This window comes from Lygodium microphyllum, chromosome 14, assembly GCF_053477565.2.
Source record: "Lygodium microphyllum isolate KBCC chromosome 14, Lygodium_microphyllum_v1.1.10, whole genome shotgun sequence".
In the NCBI taxonomy this organism is placed as follows: domain Eukaryota; kingdom Viridiplantae; phylum Streptophyta; class Polypodiopsida; order Schizaeales; family Lygodiaceae; genus Lygodium; species Lygodium microphyllum.
In genome coordinates, this window is record NC_141148.1 from 16,613,351 (window position 1) to 16,637,138 (window position 23,788).

At 39.1% G+C, this 23,788-nt stretch overlaps 1 protein-coding gene and 1 pseudogene across 1 annotated transcript in view; both read right to left on the reverse strand.

Moving 5' to 3' along the window:
- Positions 1-23,788, reverse strand: part of LOC148025362 (UvrABC system C protein) — a 44,979-nt gene that overhangs the window by 17,162 nt on the left and 4,029 nt on the right. The window lies entirely within an intron of this gene.
- LOC148025363 (uncharacterized) lies at positions 8,899-9,705 on the reverse strand (annotated as a pseudogene).

Sequence of the window (23,788 nt, forward strand, 5' to 3'; positions counted from 1 at the left end):
ATTTCAAAGAAATCTTCGTCATCAACATACTACTCTTTCATATCATCCAATTCATGATGATAAGAAACTAAAACAACTGACACCTATGGTTTGCGAGATAAAACATCTACAACTACATTCTTCTTGCCTTCCACATGCACTATCTGAAAATGAAACGTAGACAGGAAATTTGCCCAACACATGTGTTTCTCTGATAATTTAGCCCATGTGAGAAAGTATCTTAGTGTTTGATGATCCATTTGCACTACAAAATCAGCACCAAGCAAATAATGTGTCACACGGCTCTGAGAAGACAATAAAAGCCAGAGGAAAAGCAGTCAGAAGAAATGAGCACGAGCAATCCTTTCACTTCCCAGCCTTGCCTAGTTTATTGCTGGCCAGGCCCATCGTGATCCGATTGCAAGCTGTCAAACCTTGGTGAGTCCTACTATTCTTGGACTCTCTTTGGTTCTAGGCTCCCCTAAATCCCGTTCGGGTGCCCAAGAGCCCGAACGGTCATCCTCGTGCATGTTCCCCTTGATTTACCTTAATGTCACATTAAATGTCACATTAATGTCTGTGACCTTAATGTCACTTTAATGTCACATTTCCTTCCCCTTAAGAATCGGTTTCGTCCTCGAAAATGATACTTGGAAGGTCAAACTGTAAATTGGGAAACCTTTTCTTTAAAGTACTTACTCGCTCCCATGTTGAGCTTTCTTCTGAACAATCTTTCCACTTAACCAAACATTCTTGATAAATAGTATTCCTTGTTCGTCTATTACGAACATTTAATATTCTTTCTGGTTCATGTGGATTAGATTGGTCATTTAATAGCTCCTCAATATCATCATTTAAGATTAGATTATCCAAATCACCCAGCTTCTTGCTTAATTTACTTACATGAAAAACTGGATGTATTTTACTACCAACAAGTAGTTGGAGCTTGTAAGCCAATTCTCCCACCTTTTTAAGTATTATGAAAGGACCACAATACCTTGGTGAAAGCTTTGGACATTGTCCCTTTTTCATAGTTTTAGTTTGTTCAGACACCTTAAGATAGACCAATTCTCCTTCTTCAAAGGAGATGTCTCTTCAGTGAGGATCTGCATATGCTCAAGCTCGATTTTGAGCCTTTTTAATATTTTCTTGAGCAAATTTTAACATACTATTCATATCCTGCAAAAAATCTTTAGCTGCCTGAACCTTTTCCTTATGCAGTCCTACTGCAAAAGGAGCTCTGGGCTGAAACCCATACATTAACATAAATGGACTATATCCAGTGGAAGAGTGCTTGGCACTGTTATATGCAAACTCTGCTATCGGTAGATACTATTCTCAATTAGTTTGCCTTTTACTTACGTATGCCCTAAGCATATCTTCAAGGATTTGGTTAACCCTTTCAGTTTGCCCATCAGTTTGCGGGTGATCCGCCGTACTGATGCTAAGTTTAGTATCCAATTTCCTAAATACCGCACGCCAAAATTGGCTATCAAATTTTCTATCCCGATCAGAAACTATATTTGCCGGAAGGCCATACAATCGGTATATGTTCTCTACGAACAATCTAGCCAATTCTGGTGTTTTAACATCAGTTGAAGTTGGAATGAACCTAGCCATTTTGGTTAACCTATCCACAATCACCCACACAGAGTCGTGCCCTCTCTGTGTTCTGGGTAAAGCAACAATAAAGTCCATGGAGATACTCTCCCATTTTCCCGAAGGAATCTCTAGTGGATGGAGAAGCCCTCCCATTTTCAATCTTTCAGCTTTATTAACCTGGCATTTATTACATTTGACCACATAGTCAAGGACGTCCTTATTCATTCCAGGCCAATAGAACTGCCTTTTAATAAGACTATAAGTCTTATTAACTCCTGGATGTCCCGCGCTAGGGGTATCATGACACTCAAAGAGTATCTGGCGCCTTATTTCTATATCTTTTGGGACACATACCCTACCCTTGTAGAGCAAATAACCATTATCAATGGTAAAATTCTTCCACTTGAATCCAGTCTGAGCAACCCCTGATGCTCCATTTCCTTGTTGAACATCCTCAGATATTCATTCCTCAATAGAAGCACTTTCATTTGGATCCCCATTTTTTATTGCTTCCCATATGTTGGAATATGCCGGATCAACCTGGCATTTCCCTTTTAAAGGTTCAAGCAAGTTGGAAGTGAACTTAGTAAAACTCAATTCATTAATGATTGGCATTCTACTGAGTGCATCAGCTACTATGTTATACTTTCCTTTTCTATATCTTATCTCATAGTCAAACTCTTGAAGGAGTTCGGCCCATCTGGCTTTACGCCCGTGTAAATCCGGTTGATCATTAAGCCACTTAATGCTTTCATGATCCGATAAAATCAAAAGTTTGGCACCGTACAGATAGTGCCTCCATTTCTTCATTGCATGTACTATTACATACAGCTCCCTCTCATAAACAGAATAATTCTGTTTTTCACGGTCTAATTTCTTGCTTTCAAAGCAACTGGTCGACCTTCTTGTAATAAGACCGCACCTATCGCCTTATCACTGGCATCAGCTTCAACCACAAATGGTTTATTGGGATCCACTATTAATAATACTAGAGCTGTAGCAATAGCTACCTTAAGTTTTTGAAAACTTTCATTTTGGTTTGTTCCCCAATTAAAGCTCTTTCCTTTCCCTTTAAGTTGGTCTATCATTGGAACAGCTATTTTGGCATAATCTCGAATGAATCTACGATAAAATCCAGATAAACCTAGGAAGATCTGCAGCTCTTCCAGGTTCCTTGGAGATGGCCATTCAATAATTGCCCTTACTTTTTCTGGATCCATGTTGATTCCCTCTTTCGAGATAATATGCCCCAAATATTTGACCTCTTGTGCAAAGAATTCACATTTAGTTTTCTTCGCATAAAGGGAATGTGTTCTTAACAGTTGGAATACTAATTGTAAGTGTTCCAAATGTTCTTCTCTTGATTTACTAAAGATCAAGATATCATCCAAGAAGACTACTACAAAATGTCCTAGATAGGGCCGTAAAACACTATTCATCAGCTTCATAAAGGTAGCTGGTGCATTAGTGAGACCAAAAGGCATCACCAAAAAATCATAATGCCCGTATCTAGTACGAAATGCTGTCTTGGGAACATCTTGTGCCTTAATTCTTACTTGGTGATAACCTGATCTTAAATCTATCTTTGTGAAGAATTTTGCCCCTTGTAATTGATCAAAAAAATCTTCCATTCTGGGCATAGGAAATTTATTCTTCACCGTTATTTTATTAAGTGCTCTATATCAACACAAAGTCGTATAGAACCATCTTTTTTCTTTACTAATAAAATTGGTGAAGCCCAAAGTGAATTACTGGGTTGTATAAACCCTTTATTAAGGTAATCCTTAATTTGTCTTTCAACTTCTTGATGTTGTGTTTCACTTAACCTATACGGTGGTTTAGAAATAGGGTGTGTATCCTTATTTATGTCAATTGGATGATTTATATCACCCCTATCTGGTGGAAGGCCACTTGGTAAATCAGAAGGAAACACATCTTTAAAATCATCTAACAAACTACTTAATTTATTATTTACATTCAACTCACAAACATAAGAAATTTGTTGCTTTATATTACAGAAAGTGAAAGTGTTCTGTACAGGAAGAGACCATAATATATATACCTCACAAACTTCCTTCTTTATCAACTTCTGAACTTCAGTAGAACATAGCAAAGGATTATCAGATACTTCATGTTCACCTTGAATGACAAAAGTCTTACCATCCCTTTCAAATTCCAGTGTATTATGATGGTAACTACGTTTTAAGGATGGTTCCAATCTCCATAGCCACTCCCTCCCTAGAGCAATATCAACTCTTTCCATGTTCATAATTTGAAAATTAAGTTTATCTTTATATCCTTGAATCTCAATTTCCAAATTGGATATCATTGTATCACATATTTTATTGTCTTGGCCTTGCATCATATGAACAACATATTGATGCCCACTCTTTTGTTGGGGAAGTTTCAATTTTTTGACAAGTGCATAATTTATAAAATTATATGTAGCAAAGTCATCAATCATGACTCTAACCCTCTTTCCAGCTATCAATCCATGTACTCTAACTAAATCATGTGGCCCAAAAGTAGGCTGCCACATAGAAGTTAACATACAACACTTGTGTTGTACATCCATGTGCAAGACCTCTAAAGATTTGTACTTTTCAAGCCCCTTTAATTCTAAGGTCTGCACTACATGGATTTGTTTTTCTTTTCCCTTGCCCTTGTCCTTATCCTTTCCTTTGTCTTCCCCCTTTTTCTTTTGAGGGCAATTCCAAGCAGCATGGTTAGGGGATAGGCAATTGAAACACAACTTTTCTTTTTTGGCCTTATCAAAGTCATCAGGACTTAACTTTGGCCTCACATATTGTTTCTTTTCAAAAGGTTGTTTTTTACCCTTTAAAAATGGCATTTTCCTTTTAAATTTGCCCACAAATTTTGAGGTTTCCAATTCCTTAGACTTGGGCTCCGTATCAGTGAGACTAGCGAGTGTACCTGGACGCACATTATCTTCATTGATTAATGCAAATTTAATTGCCTCTTCCAGCGTCTTAGATGAACTCCTTTTTACAGGCTTTATCTAGTCCCCTAATGAATCCTCTTGTCTTTTGAAATTCATCTATTCCTTCCAATTTGAGGATTATCTCACAATATTCCTCCAAATATGTCAGCAAGGGTCTTCCCTTTTGTCTGACATAATCCCAATCTTCACAATTTCTTTCCATTTCATTTTCAAGAAGGAATTCTTTTAAAAAGACGGATTCAAATTGAGCCCAAGTTTCAAGTATTTTATTTGCCTCCTTTAAAGTTCGCCACCATTTATATGCTTTGGGCCCCAAAGTTAAACTAGCCTCCAGTGCTTGGAGATGTGGTGGAGTATTTTTAAGTTTATGTAAATCTTCCCCTTTTTTGAGGAAATTAAAGATTGTATCTTTATTTCTATCTTTTTCCTCCCCGTGAAACTGAGGGGATTTCATATCCTTTAGAACTGGATTATCCCTCAACTTATGATGGGGTTCCTTAGGATCTCGCATAGTCACATCTAAATCTTTCGATGAAGATGGGACATCCAAGGTTTCTATCTTATTTTTATCTCTTTCTAACAATAAAGTTAATTGAGATTTTATTTCAGTGAGTGTTTGAGTTAAAAATTCCATTTAAACCCCCTGAGCCTGTACACGAGCAGTAAGATCATCAAATTGTTCTCGTGTAGCAAAAAATTCTTCCCACTCTTCTTCTTGCATCTCTGATTCATGGGGATCTACCATAGGGTGATCCCCAGAACTAAAACCTTCCATTACTCTCTCTTTCCCTTTTTCTGCCATTAATACACTGGAATTGGAAAGTAAAAATAAGAAATTTGCATACAAAGTAAAGTACTTCCCTGATTTTAATGGCAGGCAGCTGTTGCTGGTTCATAAATAAACCCGAAGAGTAAGGAACAAATTTTATCTTTCGAACAAAGTCGGTCACGCAGGAAATGGAGCTTCTTTGCAGAAACGACTAGTATTCAGCCCCCTTCTTAATGATCACGCAGGCCATCAATGCACCTTTCCTGAACTTGTTCTCTGCTCAGCTTGTACTCGTTATGCAAGTGTAGTCGGGATTGGCGAGAGAAATTCCAAAGCGTGCAGTCGACTGGTCACAAAGGAACCAGAAAATAACGTTAGTTTCACGCAACTGGAGGGCCAGCCTGCGGAAAGGGAAACAAGGCGTCAGGTTCGTTGATGCGCTTTAAGACGGGCTTGAGCCAGAATTCGGCGCGCGATCCAGCCTACGACGTTAGATATAGAAGATAGCTCCCCCCCCCGCCATATGATAAGTGACGTATTGCAATAAATCGTCACGTCAAATTTATATGACGTGTCACCAGGCGCCGTAAACGGACTACTTCACGAGACCCGTCGGCCTATATGACGTGTCACCAGGCGCCGTAAACGGATTGCTTCACGAGACCCGTCGGCATGTCTTCTCATCGAACAGCTTCACGGATCCACAAAACGAGACCCGTCGACTCTGATACCAATGTCAGACGGCTCTGAGAAGACCATAAAAGCCAGAGGAAAAGCAGTCAGAAGAAATGAGCACGAGCGATCCTTTCACCTCCCAACCTTGCCTAGTTTATTACTGGCTAGGCCCATCGTGATCCGATTGCCAGCCGTCAAACCTTGGTGAGTCCTACTATTCTTGGACTCTCTTTGGTTCTAGGCTCCCCTAAACCCCGTTCGGGCGCCCAAGAGCCCGGACGGACATCCTCGTGCATGTTCCCCTTGATTTACCTTAATGTCACTTTAATGTCACATTAATGTCTGTGACCTTAATGTCACATTAAAGTCACATAGTGCTTCCAACTAGAAAGTGCATGGATCACAATCAATAACTCTTTCTCATAAATTTGGTAAGTCCTTTCAACGACAGAGAGTACTCTACTCTTGTATGCCACAACTTGGCTATTCTGCATTAATACAACACCAACGTTGTTTCCACATGCATCACACTGCACTGCGAATGGCTTAGACAAATCTGGTAAAATAAGTACTAGATCTATAGTCATTTTTCCCTTCAAACACCTAAACGTTGATTTCTCTTTGTCAGTCCATTGCCATTTGACATCCTTCTTATCAAGCGCATGTAAAGGAGAAGCAATCTCTGCAAAGTGTCTTTCAAATCTTCTATAGTAAGAGCATAGGCCAAGGAAATTGCGGACATCATGAACGGTTTTCAAGTCTGGCCAAGAGACAATTGCTTCTATCTTTGCAGGATCCATCTTCACATCATCTTTAGAAACTATGTGCCCAAGGAAGTGAATCTCCTTCAAAAAGAATTCACTCTTCTTACCATTAATGAGCAATCTATTACGCTTAAGCTCATTAAAGACTATAACTAAGTGTTTTCTATGCTCTTCTTCATTCTTTGAAAAGATAATCATATCATTAAAAAATGTGCCAATGAAACTTCGATAAGGGCGGAAAATTCTATCCTGTTAAATGTGGCAGGAGCATTGGTCAATCCAAACGGCATGATTAAAAATTCATAGAGGCCAAATGTCGTTCTAAAAGCAGTCTTATGGATATCCTCTGGCTTGATTCTAATCTGATGGTACCCACTTTTTAAATCTATCCTGCTAAACATTCCTACTCCCTGTAATCACTCAAGAATGTCATCTATCCTCGGAATCGAAAACCTATTCTTGATCGTATTCTTATTCAAGGCTCTGTAGTCAATACACATTCGCCAAGAGCCATCCTTTTTCTGAACTATTAACACAGGTGAACAAAACAGAGAACTACTGGGCTGAATTAGTCCCTTCTCTAAAAGCTCATTAACCTATGTCATAATCTGATTCTGTTGTGATGCACTAACCCTGTACGATGACCTATTGGGCGGACTAGTCCCTGGAATAAGATCTATGGTATGATCTTCACACCTCTCAAGGGGCAACTCTCCTGGTAACGAATCTGAGAAACAGTCACTGAATTTATCCAAGAAAGCCCTTCTACTTTCATCTAGTACAAACACATTACCGCCAACCTCATTAACTTGCTTTGCAAAAACCAAGTACACAGAAATATGATTTTTCATTACAGAAGTAATTGCAAAAGCAGAAACAATTGGGATAGACTCTCCTTTAAGCTTCACATCTAGCACATGAGTTTTGCTCTTATATACAAGAGTAATCGTTCTATTGTAAGTATCCAAGATAGCATGCTCGTATGGCACCATGGAATACCCAATAGAACATCACAGCCCTCTAAAGGCATAATATGGAACTCCTCTGTACCCACATAGCTCTGAATGTGTATACGAAGTTTGCCAAGAATGGGGGTAACAAGTTCAGTATGTCCTAGGCATGCCAAATCAACCTGTCCAACTGGTCTCATTTCCTCGGGACGTATACCCCGCTTAGCTACCAATGCCGGTGAGATAAAGTTTGCACGAGCTCCAGGATCAAAGAAAATAAGCATTGTGGAATCTTTTATCTTTCCCCAAGCTCTGCACAATTCTGTAGCATCATCAACTGATTGATCTCCCACCATATCATGCACTAAGCCAATACTGGGCTTCTTTTTACTTAGCGGATCTTTATTCTCTGCATCTTTAGAAAATTGCTGTGGGCACTTAGAAGCAATATGGCCTTTCTGTTCACATATAAAGCATTTCCCAACCATCAATAAAGCCTTTCTTTCTTCAAATGATCTGCCAAAAAGTGGCCTCTTTGGTCCTTTGCCCTATTTAAAAGAAGTTTGAGACTACTGCTGAAAACTTTTCTTCCAAAAAGACTTCTTTGTAAAGCCAGTCTTTTCTAGAAATTGCTTCATCTTCTTGCCAAAATCTTGCTTAAACTGAGAATCCTTCTTTTCAGTGCCTTTAAAGCTCTCGGCTCTTCCTTTCAACAATGCATTTGCCACACCAGCATTTTCAATTAATTGTACCATATTTGTAACCCTGGTCTTGGTACAATAATCCCTGATGGCTTCGAGCAAACCGCAACAATACTTTTCAATTTGACAGGGGCACTATCCTGTAAGAACTCGCAAGCAAAAGTGCTTCCCAAATTTTCTTATTGTACTCTTCTAAAGCCGCACAATTTGCCACATCCAATTTATGCCATGCAGTCATGATATTTACTTCAAACGTGTTAGTTAACCATGAAGCTGCAAACAACTGTTTAAAATGGACCCAAGTGACAAGTGCATGTCCTTGCATCAACAATATGTTCCACCACTACAAAGCATTACCTTTCAAAAAAGTTGCAACCTTCCGCGCCTTAGAAGTCTCAATAAAATTCCCTCCAGTGTAAGCTGCATCAAACTGTTGTACAAATGTCAAAGCTTTCAGCTTATCCTGCATATCACTAAAGGTTTCAAACTTTAATGCCTAACCACCCTCTTTATAGTCTTTAGGCTTTGCACTTTTTGGTGTCAGGTTGTCATAGACAAGTGGCTGTAAAAAGGGGAGTCCCTTAGGTGCATTATCAGCATTAATTTCACTTATCTTAGCTGCCATATGCACACTAGGCTGAGAAAAACCAGCCGCTACATTTTGTAATCCAAGCATCAAATAAGGACTCTGCAAAGTCTGATAACCGGGCTGTAGACCAATATTAGCATAAAGTGGGTTCACTACCTCAATAGGCATCATTCCCGGTGGCCCTCTAGGCAAGTATCCCTAATAACTAGTGGGTAATCCAGGCATTGCTTGAAAAACTGATCCACCACCAAAGTAACTAGGATAAGTAGCAAACTGAGGAGGAATAGTCTGTTGTGTCACTTGTGCATTACTGCCTTGACCATTCACTCCCTGGTCCTGTGCTTGTGCTTCTTGTTGCACTGAACCTATCTCCATGTTTGGTGTCTTTTTTGCATGCTCACGCACATTAGATATTTGCCTTTTTGAGCATTCCATGGTATGATGTGATGACTCAGTCTGAGAATCCTCATTATGTGACTTCAAAAATTTTTGCATCCGAGGATTCTTTACAAGCTGTTCGAAAGAGCCAACCATACTGAGGAGTTGTGCCATAAACAAGTCCTCCTGTTCTTGCTCCTCATCATGTGGTTCAATCTCGGTTCTAGAAGGTGCTGACACCTGTGCACCAATGCTCTCTCTTCACTGTCTATGAGCAAAAGAAGAACTCTCTTCTTCATGAGGGAGTTTTCCTTTGCCTTTGTCCATGTCAGCCATCTCTCTAGTCCTGTAACCAGCAAATACTGTATCCAAGAAAAATCTCGTAGTCTTTCTCACCTGTAATCTCTGTAAAACCTGTGTGTATGGCATTTTTACCCAAAACTGTCCGAGCTTTAACTCTTACAGAAAATAATTCAAATCCTCAGGATGGAACCATGAAACCGCTCTATGACTCACATAAAGCAATAGTTCTTTCAATTAATACATGGTCTTTTCACATACACACAAGCAGAGACCTCACTCCCTCGCTTAACACCAGATTCGCCTCGTAGTCCGGCGCCCCTTTCGGTATTTCTTTATCAATTAAAAGATGGAAAGTTACAAAAAAGAAATGTTCCAAAGTACAAAACCTGTGAACAATTGGCTTTCATCTTTTTTGAGCATATTTGAGATGCATAAGGACAGTACAACATATCTAGAACAACATCCCATGTAGGAAAACACTTTCTGTGAGCATAACTCAATAATTCAAGTGCAGAATTGCAATCTACAGAACTCTGTATTTACTATTTTTTTTTTACTGTCCAACATATCCAGAACAACATCCCAAGTAGGAAAACATTTTCTGTGAGCATAACTCAATAATTCAAGTGCAGAATTGCAATCTACAAGACTCTGTATTTACTATTTTAACTTGTTTCTTGACCTGTTCTCAGCCTTATTCCATTCCAAATCTGTTCCGTACCAGTTGGACTACAAGCCCTTTGACCCTGGCATCATTCCAACAGTAAAACAGTCTGACAAACACCACTAAATCAGAGCTGAAAACACTATTTCCGTGTGGTGTGATCATCACTTTCTTTAGTTCCTGCATTGGAGAAGCTATCAGCTGCTCCTGAACCTGGACGATGAGGCTCTTGCCTCAGCAAAAGTGCAAAGAAAACACAGAACTGTTCATTCGATGGAATCAGCCCATCATGCAAAGCATTTCCTCTGAGAATACAGAGAGAGTTGACCAGAGGAAGCAAGCTCTACCTCCGTACATGAGTCTGAGACGAAGAAGTACTCTCCATAGCTGATGTACTTGCAACAATCTGCCCTTAGCCCTTGAAAACTTTACTCTCAAATCTGCCCCTCCTACCTATTACGTTTTTTTTTTTAATGCTCTCTCTCTCTTTTGGGAATTTGTGCCCAAATTGTGAAACATGGCATACATATAACAATTTTCCCATTTAAAACTTCGGTCGAAAATTCTCCATGATCGTTGCAAAATTTGACCTCGGCACAAACCAGAGAATTAATCCTCATGCAAAAACGAAGATAATAACACGAACACATCTGAGGTCCAAAAATAGTAACTCCCTAAATTTTAGGGATGGTAACCCCTGCATTCTTCAAGTTGTTCTGAGCAATTTTTATCATTGCAACCACATCAAAAAGTGTAATGTGAGTCAGTTACGGTGACTTTTATTCCGTGAGCATTCTCACATGTGCATCTTCTATCTTGGCCAAGTTTATTATCCTGTACCATCTCCAATGGCTTAAGCACACAATCCCAAACCACTGTCATTCTATTCTTCAGTGCCTATTCAATATGAAACCGGTTCCAAGGCTCAGAACAAACCATTAGTCCAATTTGTCCCAATGGCTGCCTCTTTTGGCCATGCAAAGATCCCGACTTAATCCAAGAGAACTCTGGGGGTAAAAAGCAACAGCAACTAATATATATATATATATATATATATATATATATATATATGTAAGTAAGGAAGGAAAGCAATTGCAAAAAGTATCACCACCTCGTGACAGTACGGCTATCATAACAACCTCTGCCCAAAATCCATGGGGTAATGCACCATGAGATAGCATGGTACATACCTCCTCCTGAATAGTCCTATTGATACGCTTTGCAATACCATTTTGGGGCAAATTATAAGGGACAATGAGCTCCCTCTTTATCCCTTTGCTATCACAAAAGGCTTGAAAGGCTTTTGACACATATTCCCCACCATTGTTAGAGTAAAGACACTTTAATGTCTTCTAGGTCATATTTCAACAAGTGCTACGAATTTTTTAAACTTATCTAATGCCTCATCTTTACAATGGATTGGATAAACCCATACTTTGAGTGTGGCATCATTAACAAATGTGATAAAATATTTATTTTTCCCTAAAGACAACCCTAGCATCTCACATACATCTAAATGTGCCAACTCTAAGGGTGAAGATTTTAACAAAATAGACTTTTTATATCATGTTTAAGCATACTTACCAAATATACAATGATCACAATGGTCAAAATCAGCATACCTCAAACACAGCAAATAATCCAAACGAGAATGCACTTTCATTCTAGTTTGACTCATGTGTTCTAACCGACCATGCCACAAAAACACACTTGGTTGCTCGGTTATAGCAGCAACATGGTCACGCACACTAGATACATGTAATGGATATAGAGTGTCACTCTTAGAGCCTTTAGCAACAATCCTAGATCCCTTACATATCTTTCATTTGCCATCCCCAAAAGTGGTGTGATAGCCTTCATTATCTAGCTGCCCTATGCTTGTCAAGCTCTTCTTGAGCTACGGTACATGCCTCACATTGTGCAAGGTGAACACTGAACTATGTTGAAATACCAACTACACACTGCCAACCCTGTAATATCACATGCGTGGTTATCCCCTAAGTGGACAACACCATGTCTACCACCATTATAGTTAGAAAGCCACTCACAGTATGGTGTCACATGGAATGAGACACCTGAATCAAGAATCCAATATGTCACCATCAGAATGTACAATCAATGACTATGCACTAAAAGAATAAGCAAAGAGTAAATCACTGCCACTATCACTCTCCTAACTAACTACATTCACTTCCTCTATCTTCACACTGCTCTTCTTTGCATGTTAGCTGTCTTTTTTTCATCTTTGCTATCATCAATGCTTTTGCCCTTGCCCTTCTCTTTCTTCCACTCAAAGCAATCATGCTTGAAGTGCCCTTTCTCGCCACAATGATGGCACTCTACACTTTTTCCACGAGACTTGTGTGCTTTGTTTTCAAGCTTACCCTTCTGCTAAGATTTGCCTCTAGTATGTAGTGCATTGGAAGACTTGCTTGCTGAATTATTTTGTCTATTTAGCTCTTCCATGAGTAAGGAGCTCTCCACATCTGAATATAACAACATGGCATTGGAGTTACTCATTGCTATCCTAAAAGTGTCCCAACTTTCAAGCAAAGTGCATAGCAAAAATGTTGCCTTGAACTCCAAAGCAATCAGCTGGCTGAAATTAGAGTAAAACTCATTCAAATATATAGACATAGCTGTACCTTTCTTCATACGAAGATCCATTGATTTTTTCAGCTAATAAACCTTGCTTGCTGCACTTTTCTGAGCATATAACTCCTCAAGTCTTTGCCACATATCATAAGCAAATTTCAATTTCTCTATATTAAATAGCGCAGTGTTTGACACTAAAAGCTCTATGGTAGAGCGTGCAAGCTCATCTAACTCATCCCACTCATCTTGATCCATGGTTGCTGCTTTTACTCCTTTTGTCTTTATGGCTTCACATGTTTCCTCCTGCACCAAGACATATTAGAACTACTTCTACCATATAGCAAAGTTGTGTGCACCCTCGAGCTTCTTAATGTACAAAAGATTATTGCTATCACTGCTCTCAGCCATGATTTACAAATACCAACCAATGTAAGCCCAATTGTCATACAAATGACCAAGGTACAAAACAAATACCAACCACCAATGAAAAACCAAGTAACTTGCAGAAATTTCAGATCTGCAAATCAATTTTTAAAGCCACAATGAAGTGCTCGATGCACAACAATGGAGATGTAATGGTCAAAGATGGCAATGGCAGAGAGAGAAAAACGTTAGTAGTAGAGAGTAGAGAGTGAGAGATGCACAATGTGTGGGTACAATAGAGTGTACCTCTTTTAGGTTTTTTAAGATAGATATATGTAAAGTACAAGCGCTAAGGGTGCAATCACACCCGTGCACATATAAAAAGCACAATGGCCCTTTATTCCCAACATCTAATGTCCATTTCTCTTATGTTTATAGATGTGAGTTGTGTCATTTCTCGCATGCAAGTTAAATTCTAGGTGGACAATTAAAATTGCCTCTCTACAAAATGTTGCTATGAGGAATCTTGTATAGGTAAAAGGGCAACCTCTCATTTTTAAGTACCTATTACAATTTACTACTTAGTCTACTCTCTATCTCATTATTCTATCCCTTAACCTTTACTTTACTTTATGTTGCTTTAGGATTGCCCATCAAAGATGTGAGAGGAACTAGTCCACCTATTTCCTCATATCACATGAAAATACTGTTAGCAATCTAGCTAGCTTATGAGTGAGTCTAGGCATGTGCAATAGTGGGTTGGGCATTATTGTTTATTTTAGACATTTTTTATTGTTACTATTATGATAATTTGGGCCATTATTTACTGTCCAGCTACATTTATTGTGGTCCTAGATGTTGGCCAATCTGATCATTTTTATGGCATATTTTTGTGCTATATATTTAGGGCCTAGGCGCTCTCCTCCACAAAATTCATTCATCACTTGCAAATTCCAATGCAGGTCTTGTTGGAGAAAGGGAGCCAATACCAGTGCCCATGCAGCGAGTGACTCACTGTTGTACGTGATTATCTTGTGTTTGGTATATGGATTCCATTTCTTGAGCGTACCTTTGAGTTATTCCCTCTGCACTGTTCTTTTGTTTTCTTCTGTCTTCTCTTTTCTCGTCTTGTGAAGTCTATTACAGCAGTCTTTCACGCTTCCATTGCTGCACCCACTTTTGACATGGTATCAAATGTCCATGTTCGGGCTCTGGGTGATGTTTCTGCTGTGGACAGTCTCCCCTCACAGGTTTCTAGTGCTGATCTGTCTATGCAACTCTCATTATCACAATGAACTATAGTAGCACCTATCTGCGAACAGCCAAGCTCTCCTAACAACCTCCAAAGCCACACTATCTCCCATGAGGTAGAAGAGGCTGCTCTATACTCCACTTTGTAGATGATAGGGCGATTGTGGGTTATTTCTTACTACAAAAGATAGCACCTTCCTGTTGTTGAACCCGTGTGGTCAACATCTCTAGCCCAGTCTGAATCTGTCCAGCCCTATAGAACAAAGGTTGAATCTCCTATACATATTGGATAATAAATACCTAGGTTGGGGAGGTTTGGGGGTCACCCCCAAACCTAGGTTGGGGGTGCCCCCCAAGAACTGCAAAGTCCTCATCACAACCTGCCAACAAACAGCTTAGGTTTACCCATGAACCATGCAAGAAAACATATAGGAAAATACAAATCAATCCGAGTATTGAGAAGCCATATCAACAACCCAATCAACTGCCTGTATCAAGTAGCATTTGTTGCTAGTAAATTTGCATGGATTGTAGCCTTCCAATTCGGATCCATGGGAGTTGAGATAGCCTTACACCTCTCCATCTCAAAAATAGTCAAAAGCCCTTGGACATATCACTGTCGGGAGATGAAAATTCCCCTTGGAGTTTACCAAATCTCATGACCTAGAGAGAAATGGAGAAGACCTATATCCGTCAAACATCTTGTGTCATAAAGCCACATGGTGTTTCCCCAAGGGGAAACTTTTTGGACAGACCCATTTCGCAACATAGTCGAAACATTTTTTTATTAAACATTTAAAGGTCTTGTTCACGTGATGTTTTTCGTCTTTTGCCATTTTAAATATGATCATTTTTTACGTTTCACCTAAATGTTTATTTTGAATGTTTCATTTTAGTGTCTCTTGACTCGTCTAAAGGTTTTTAATATTAAATATTTTTTATGTTTTGTTTTTAATAGGGAAACATTTTTAATGTTTTGTTTTAAATAGTGTTGTATTTAAATTTTCCATGAAACTTCATGGGCTATGTGGCACAACCCAACTCCACACGGCAGGATTAGATTCGAAGATATCTAGAGCTTGATCAATCACTTCTTTTTTTTACATTATCCACTTATTTAGAATTGTTCCTTCTTTGCAATTAGCATATGAATTATGTTTCAAAATCCTTGTATGCATCAAAAAGCTCCTTTGAGCTTATGCCTTTGTAAAACTCTTTCAAAACTTGGAAATTAAAAAGCTTTGATTTTGAGTATGAAACTTGTAATCTATGCTTTAACTTCTAAGCACCTAGGCTCTAAGCTCTCTCTCTCTCTCTCTCTCTCTCTCTCTCTCTCTCTCTCTCTCTCTCTCTGATGGCGTGGCATTTTCGTTTCCCCCTCCTCGAAAATTGTTGTTTTCGTTTCCGTTTCTGGTTCCATTTCCCCGTTTACCTCAACTATGCCTCATGTAGTGTCTCCTTTGTCTACTTGACCTTCTAGGTATGATCGCCTGTCAAAATGATATCAACCACATAAAGCACGAACAATGTATGTCCTCCACCTACAATGTGGACATATAATTGGATATCAGTAGATGAATGTTGATAACCTAACTCCCCTTAGAGGAACAAGTCTATCTTCTTACATACAATTGGATATCAACAGTAGATGAATGTTGATAACCTAACTTCCCTTAGAGGAACGAGTCTATTTTCTTGTTCCAAGTGCGCAGAGCCTGTTTGAGGCCATAAAGGGCCTTCTTCAATTTGTAAACTTTGCCATTTGATGAGAAAAAGCCAAGAGACTGTTCAACATAGATCCCCTCCTTCAAATCACCAAGCTAATAAGCCAGCCATCTCCTATAGCTGGCTAAGGAAAGAATGGCCCTAATGGTAGCCATACGAGCTATAGGTGCAAAGGTATCATGGAAATCTACTCTTGGCCGCTATATGAATCCTTTAGCAACAAGCCGCACCTTGTGCTTATCCAAATTGCCATCACTATGGTACTTGGCCTTAAATACCCACTTGACTCCAATCACCTTCTTGTGAACGGACCATGGCACAAGATTCCAAGTGTCATTCCGCTCAAACGGGTTGGGTATAAAGGCCCTTTCGCTACTCCCATGTATATATTTACTTGTACATGTGAGAACACCCTTCTAGGTGTAAGTGTATCATACCTTAAGTATAAATATATTCTTTTACTCTTTGTGTGTACCACACTGGTACACGTCCATCTCGAGTCTCCACACTCTCTACTGCTAAATATACCTTTGCCATGCACACTACTTCTCCGCTCGCCCTTCAAATTAGTATCAAAGCTGCGGCAAGAGTGTGCGCGCATCCTAAGGGTTGTACGGGTCAATATCTACATGAGCCCATGAGGAGACACGCAAGTCTTCACTTCTGTGTACAAGCAACGAGCAGTTGAGACCAGATGGCGGTCAGTTTTGACCAACGACAAGTACATGGCACCAACAACTGACCAAGCATAGATCACGAGTAGACGAGTAGGTAACGAGCATCACGGCTAGCAACTGCAGGTGTGTATGTCGCATTTCTAACCAATGGTGCAATTCCAACACGCGACAGATGACAGGTGACACACGACAAGTCAGCAGCTGATTGTTTCGACACTTATTAGCCTTTTTTTCGATAGATTTTTTAATTATTTCTTGCAAGCAGGTCCCCCTGCTCATTGGTTTCACGGGCATAAGCACAATGCTCAAATTTGTGAATATTTGTACCTGGAAATTTAGGGCTTTTCCTAGATTTGATGATGTCTATGCAAAACAGAGACACTTGACCTAGAAATTGCAGACATTGTGTGCGTTCTGCTCCAGAAATTTTGGGGCTTTTCATGTACAAGTGAAATTTTGCTCAACTGAGCCAATTTTACTAAAATTTGTGCACTATTGGATCTCAAAATTTGGGGGTTTTGCAGAATTTCTGAAATTTCTGCAACATTTGCCCGTATTTGACACTCAAGATGATGTATTAATACAATTGGGGCAAATTTACTGCAAAAATTTTGGGGCTTTTCGCATCGGTGATGCATTTTGAGCCCATTTGTGCTTTGACAGTGAAATTACAGTAAATTCATTGCTGAGGGAGAGAAATTTAAACTTGGGATGTATCAAATGTTGTAAAAGGGCAACTTCTATAGGTACATGTATTGCTAAATGCTCATTATGCAATGAAACAGTGGTACATACAGCACTTGGGTTATTACATTTGGGCATTACGGTGATGTATTATTGAAGTGGGAGCTATCATTTATGCATATGTATTAGATTTGGTTCATGTACATGCTGTAATCAGCTCTTGGGACTGATATTGCAGCAAAATATCTGCTTCTTGGGCAATTTTGGAAGTACAAGTTTGAATACTTATTGTTATATTCAGCAACCTTGCTATTGGCTAAAAGTATTCGGTATTTTATTGCAGTTTGTTATTGTTGAAGATGGCTAGCAATGCATCTACATCTAACACAAAGAATCCTTTTAAGATTCGTAAATTTGATGGCAATGGCTTTGATATTTGGAAAGATCGTATGCAGGGTATACTTTTTTTGAAGAATTGTGATGATGTTGCAGCAAAACATAAGTCTGTTGCTTTGTCACATGAGGATTGGGCTAAAATAAATAAGAAAGCCATTACTTACATCAAAATGGTAGTCACAGATGATATCTTGATTGATATCAAGACATCAAAATGGCAGTCATAAATGATATCTTGATTGATATCAAAATGGCAGTCAGATGATATCTTGATTGATATCAAGGGACTTACCACTACTTATGCAGTTTGGGAGAAACTCGAGGCTACATATGAGAATACGACTCATGTCAATCATATACATCTCATGCGAAAATTGGTTAACACAAAGCTTGGTGAGTCAAAGCCCGCCTTAGAGCATTTAAATGCTTTCACTAGTATCTCATGCGAAAATTGGTTAACATGAAGCTTGGTGAGTCTACTCATGATGGTTTATCACAATCATGGATTGTTGACAGTGATGCTTCATTTCATGTAACTCCATCTTTGGAGTGTTTCTCTTCTTATCCAGAAGGTAACCTTGGGAAAGTTTACCTAGGGAATAACCGTGCATGTGATATTGCAAAAGCAAGCACCATACACTTGGCTCTTGAAAATGGTCAGGAATTGATTCTTCATGATGTTAGGTATATACCTGGCATTAAGAAGAGCTTGCTTTCTATTGGGCAATTAGATAGTAGGGATTACTTCACTACCTTTTGGTGGAATGTGAAAGATACAAAAAGGATTCATGCTAGTTACTAGAGATGGTAAAATGGGAACTCTATATTATCTTCATTGCAAGGCACTTCCTAGAAAGTTCGCTGCAATTGCAAAAGTGCAGTCACACATGGAGTTATGGCACAAGCGTCTTGGACACATGAGCCAAAAGGGTTTACAGGCACTTTCTTCACTTGGAAGAGTTGATGTGAAAAACTCAAAGCTTGAATTTTGTGATGACTATGTTTTTGGAAAACATGTAAAGAGTTCATACTCTCATGAGCCTTTAGGAAGGCATGTATTTTGGATTTAGTCCATTCTAATATATGTACCATACCAGTAAAAACTCACAGTGGTTTTGGTTTTCGTTATTTTGTGTCTTTTATTGATGACCATTTTAGAAAGCTATGGGTTTACTTGCTTAAGCAGAAAAGCGAGGCATTGGATACCTTTAAAAGATTTTATTCATTTGTTAGTACTCAAAAGGTTTTAAAATTAAAATGCATAAGAACAAACAATGGGGGTGAGTATATATCCAAAGAATTCAATAAGTTTTGTGATGTCAATGGAATTAAAGGTATCTAATGGCTTTCTACCCATATATACCTAGCTCATCCTTTAGTCATTACTAAACTTTTAGGTTTCCACACATGCTTGGGACATGCCTTGTATCTGGCATTTAGCATAGCCTTTTGATAATAAAGCTAAAATCAAATTGAGGTAAGAAGCCCAACCATCATCATCATCATCTTCTTCTTCTTCTTCTTCTTGAATGACCAAGCTATCCTTCTTTAAATGGCTTCCTTGAAACATGCTTCTTTGCTATCATAAGAAAATAACTAGCAATTTTAATGCCATGTCCTCTATTTGATTCCAATAAAGATTCTTTCAAATCAATCATACTACAAGCATACAGTCTACTATTTTGAACTATCCACATTGCAGAAACACATTGCAATAAGTTTGTCATCAATTCTCGGATCAGCAAATGATCAGTTTATGCTCAATTTTCAATGGTTTACAGCTGGTTCCATGGACAATAGCATGTTAGTAAATGCCATTGACAATTTCAGCCATGGTTTATGCTGAAAATATACTTTACTATGGTTCAAAAGTCAGAACAGTTGAGAAACGTGCATTATAATGCATCCAATGGGTTTCTAGCAAGTTCTGGACTGATTTTCAGTTTTATGTTATGTATATGTTGGTTGGAAAGCTTTAGCAAGTTTAGGGCATGTAGCATGGTTGGACAATGGCCAATGTTGTGACCGTGATGCCTTATGGAAAATTCCAAAGCAATATGCTTTTCTTTTGGTAGAATTCAATGCAATTGAGGATGATTGCAAAGATTTCAAGGGGGAGGTCTATCACGAGGACGTGAAATTTTGAGATGCTTTTAATCTTGCTGATAACATTTGATTAAGTTATTAATCAAATGTACAAGGTTGTTTAGTACATGTAATGCACATGGTAGTCATTTCATGGTAGCATGCCAAAGGACCTCAAGGATGCAATGGGTGTCAAAGGCAAGAGTTGTGATAAGTTATGCCATCTAAGCTTTGGGGGTCAGTTGGTGCCAGTTTTGACCCTAGGACAATTATTTAGCCAATAAGTGATGGTGGTGACACTAGGGACTAGTATTAATTAATTGGTTAAAACAAGAAAAGAGTCAATAAAGGTTAGGGACCACTCCAAGTTGCAAATGGCCCAACCAATTTAATTATGGATAGGCACATTTAATTTCGAGCAAGATTAAAAGGGCTAAATTTAATTTTCAAAATTATTAAATTTTGAAAATTAATAAAATGGCTGGATAATGCTGGAAAATGGGTATAGAAGGCTGCCACTTGGCAAAAATGCCCATATGAGACTGAAAAACGCTTTTTGAGGCTGAAGAGAGAGATTCAGTGCATTTAGGTTGAGAGAAAGAGAAAAAATAGACTGCTGGTCTGATTTCCCAACTGTGGATGACCTCCTGGAGGCAGGGACAGCAGCAAACAACCCATCTAAAGCAGGCAACAGCAATTTTGACGTCTTCAGGAGTTGGCGACAGCAACTAATGGCTAGCAACAGCAATTTCTGGCATCTGTGGCAGTAGGCGACAACTCCTAGGCAGTTTTTGACAAGCTGCATCCAATCTAAAGGGTTCCTCCACAAAGAATTCTTGGATTTCTCTCTCTTTTGGCATTCTCTCACCTTCTCCAACTTGTGCTTAGTCATTCTCAACCTTCAGGATTGGATTTCAGTCAAATTTGGTGGACTGCAAAGAGATCTCTGCTGTAAACCCTAAATTTCTGCAAAAATTAGGGTTTGATAGCCACCTCGGGACCCATGCCAATAGGTGAAGGCATCATACACTCAATTCAGCACCTGAAATTTGTGTAATTGTCAGGGATTTCAAATGCCAACCCATTCATTGTAAATTGGAGCAATATTTGGCTAGTTGATGGTTCCACTTGTGCAAGTCTTGGGTGAAAAATCAAGGGATAATTGGCCCCAATCGATTGCTAATTATTGCTACAGCAAAGGACCTTTTGCAACAACAAAGGAGATTGTGAATCTCAGCTTGTACTCATTCCATTAGCAATCAAGTTAAAGAAATTACGAAAGGGACACTAGTTTTGGGGCCAACAGGATGTCCAATGTCTGAGATTATTGAGGTAATATGTGCATTTCAAGTTATGTTCATTTGCTAGTTGTTGCAATTAAGTGCATAATCAGGAAATTAGCACCCTTTCCAAGAAGGAAGGTTGGTTTCATCAGCTCACCACTATCTTGCTAGTCTAGGGATCATAAAACCTTTAGCCTTTGGATATCTAACCGTAACCAACAAAGATGTGCTTCTTACGTCAATTTTGACCCTATCTTTCTTGTCGACATGGATATAGATATCACATCCGAAGATCTGAAAATAGGCAATGGATGGCTTCTAATTGAAAAAGGCATGATAGAAAGTCATGACCTTTCAAACCTGCAATCAGAGACTTGTTGTGGATATGCAACACTATAGAAACTACCTCTCTCCAAAGGGCGCGAGAAAGTTCTCCATGCTTCAACATCAAATGGGCCATCTCCAACATGGTCCAATTTTGTCACTCCACAACATCATTCGCCAATGGTGCGTTAGTATGGAAAAAATCCATCTCGATCCCATGCTGCCTGCAAAATCTATCAAACTCTTTGAAGTGAAACTCCTCTCCTATATTAGCTCCAATCCCGCGACTCTTGAAGGCTATTTGCTTTTTGACAAACACTTTTCACTCACAAAAGTTGAAAAATGCCTCAAACTTGTACTCCAACTTCCAAGAAATAGAGCAACACGTACCTAGAAAATCAACAACAAACATTAGGTGTTTGGCCTTCCCTAGGAAAACAATTCTCATAGGTCCGCACAAGTCAATATGCACCAACTCAAGCGGTGTAAAATCTCTTCTAATAGTCACATTTGGAAAAGGCTGGTGATATTGTTTGCCCCTTAAAAGAGCTAGGGCACAAAGTAGTGATGGAAGGAAAATCCAAAAGACCCTCAACTAGTCCCTTCCACAATGCTTGTCAAATAGAATTGAAGTTTAGGTGCCCATAGTAAGCACCATAGCAAGCATATCAAAGTAGCCCAACAACTAAAGAGAAGAGTAGAAACTATAAGTACACGTCCATAGCACATCTCCAATGGTTGCATCTTTAAGAGTAATAGCCTCCTAGGTGAAGAGCACGCACATCCCTAGATATGTCAAACCGTGAACAAAAAGAAGGTCAAAAACCTAAATCGGGAGCATAAAGAACTTTGGCAGAAGAGTTTTGACGATCTAGAATGGCCTCCACTCCTCGGACCGGCACCGATGAGTTGTCACCAACAGTGACATTGCCCCCTCTGCAATAGAGGTCTTGGATTCAATCGCAATGATATGCCATGTCAGATGATGTACTACTATGCACAAGCCAAGGCTTCTCCAATGAGAAAGAAGCCAGAGCAATACCCTCGACCTCAAAAAGATGGACAAAGTCTAATTCTATCATTGTGGCCAGTATAACCTTCAAATCTTTGGCACTATCCTTGGCTCCAAGCTTCAAATGGGAGTATTTCTACCAACATCTATCTTTTGTGTATGTGTCTTTTCCTACTAACATGTTTTATTTCATGTTGTCATCTCATGGTATGGAATCTTGGACCTCCACAATTGAAGAAACATATCCCACCACTTCTCTTTGCTATCCCGACTACGCCAAACTTTATTAGTTTTCTCAATGATCCATCTCTTATCCTCAACCATCTTATGGTAGATCTAATTAGCCAACCTATTCTGAAAATCATCACGCTTCACAAACATCCAATCCTGTCAAGGGAAAGTAGGCTAAAAAGCAAGCAATGGATTATACTACTGAAGCTGCTCCTGCAAGGTCAACCAAATCTAGCTATAACCTCTAGGCACCCAAAAGTACCGGTGTATGCAACGGAAAGAATAAAAATGATACTGCCCAAAAATGACAGCATCACGCACTAAATCCAATCTTCCTTCTTGAAGAGGGTGGTAAAACCTAATCAAGCACTTAATTACAATAATTAGCAAATGAACATAAACAGAAATGCACACATCACCACCATAAACTTGGACACTGGACACCCTATTGGCCCCAAAATTGATGCCACTTGCAATATTTCTTTAACTTGAATTGCTAATGGATTGAGTACATGCTAAGATCCCACAATCTCCTTTGTTGATCCAAAAGCCCCTTGCTGTACGGCCAATCAACAAACAATTCCGACCAATTGCCCCTTGATTTTCACCCAGGACTTGTACAATTGGAACCACAAATTGACCAAATAATACCCCAAATCACATGGGATGGGCTAGCATCCAAAATCCCGGACAATTCCTTGAATTTCAAGTGCTGATTTTAGTATACAATGCCTTTTAACTAATGACACGGGTCCTAAGGTGGCTGGAAAACCCTAATTTTTACATAAATTTAGGGTTTACAACAAAATTCTCACTAATGTCTACC